Source organism: Monopterus albus, unplaced genomic scaffold (genome assembly GCF_001952655.1).
Source record: "Monopterus albus unplaced genomic scaffold, M_albus_1.0 scaffold139.1, whole genome shotgun sequence".
Classification (NCBI taxonomy): domain Eukaryota; kingdom Metazoa; phylum Chordata; class Actinopteri; order Synbranchiformes; family Synbranchidae; genus Monopterus; species Monopterus albus.
The window spans coordinates 985,535-987,333 of record NW_018128019.1 but is presented as its reverse complement, the minus strand read 5'-3'; positions in this window follow the sequence as shown (position 1 = coordinate 987,333).

Sequence of the window (1,799 nt, the reverse complement as noted above, 5' to 3'; positions counted from 1 at the left end):
GTGAAGCATGGGGGTGGAAACATCATGCTTTGGGGGTGCTTTTCTGCAAAGGGGACAGGACGACTGCACCGTATTGAGGAGAGGATGGATGGGGCCATGTATCATGAGATTTTGGGCAACAAACTCCTTCACTCAGTAAGAGCATTGAAGATGGGTCGTGGCTGGGTCTTCCAGCATGACAGTGACCCCAAGCTCACAGCCAGGGCAACTAAGGAGTGGCTCTGTAAGAAGCATTCCAAGGTCCTGGAGTGGTCTAGCCAGTCTCCAGACCTGAACCCAATATAAAATCTATGGAGGGAGTTGAAACTCCATGTTACCCAGCGACAGCTCCAAAACCTGAAAGATCTGGAGAAGACCTGAATGGAGGAATGGGCCAAAATCCCTGCTGCAGTGTGTGCAAACCTGGTCAAGAATTACAGGAAATGTCTGACCTCTGTAATTGTAAACAAAGGTTTTGGTGCCAAATATTAAGTTCTATTTTTTCTATTGTATCAAATACTTATTTCATGCAATAAAATGGAAATAAATTATTTAAAAATCTAACAGTGTAATTTCCTGGAATTTTTTTGTAGATTGTCACTCACAGCTGAGGTGAACCTACGATGAAAATTACAGATCTGTCCATTCTCTGTAAGTGGGAAAACTTGAAAAATCAGCAGTGTATCAAATACGTATTTGCCCCACTGTATGTTGACTAAAAATAATGGGACAGATACATCGTTCAGTTCTGATTCCTTAGATATAAAATACATTTGACAACGTGAAATAAGCTGCACTTCTACACTTGCTGAAGCAACTGAAAAATGTAAATTCTTACATTTATCTCTGTACAGTGTTTATTTGAAACTCCTCTTTATTCATATTAAATATTAGTGGTTTTAGATTTTTAAATTTAGGTTTAAAAAAAATGAATGGTAGGAATAAGCCACAGTTTTGCCTGTGTACTGCCGATTTTATTACTCATCTACTTTATATTTCACTTGTATTGTGTGGCATTCATATGGATGGCAAAGTAAGAATTTCATTGTACAGTGAAACACTTTCCTAACTGTGCATATGAGAAATAAACACCGACTTTGGCAGAAAGTAGCAAATTGCACAGGTTTAGTGTCAATCACACCTGAATCTGATTACACATTAACAGTCCAAGCACAGAGCAGCGTGAAATTGTCCAATCAGGTGGTAGCTGGGTTCTTCAAGTTAGTCTCCTGTGGCCATTTTGTAAGTTTGGTTGTAGTGCAGATTCAAGAGGGACAAGCTTTTCTGCAACTCGGGTGGGTCACTTTAGAAAATCACAGTAAACATTTCAGGTGTTGTGTTCTGTATGAAGGTAGCACGCAGGTGCTTCGCTGTTAACACAGTTGTCCAAATGTATGTTTTCTATTCCATGTGGGATACTTTATCTAGCGTTAGCCGAATGCTAATGTAGGAAGTTAGCAAACCTCTGCTAGCAAGAAAATGTTCAAGGGTAATGTTAGGTGCCCAGTACTCTGTTGCTTTGGTTTTACATTCCCCATTAATGTTATTGTCTTTCATATTTGATATTAATCGTGCAGCTCAAAAGATGTTGACCTGTTTTGACCTAATCATGTCTTCTTCAACAAGGAAACTTATTGTTTACACCTGTACAGGTATGTGCCAAAAAATTAGAATATTGAGGGAAAGTCCATTTATTTCAATAATTTGTTTCAAAAAGTGAAACTTGTATGTTATATTAGTTCACTACACACAAAGTGAAATATTTCAAGCCTTTATTTGTTTCAATTTTGATGATTATGGATTAAAGACAAAAAAAAACC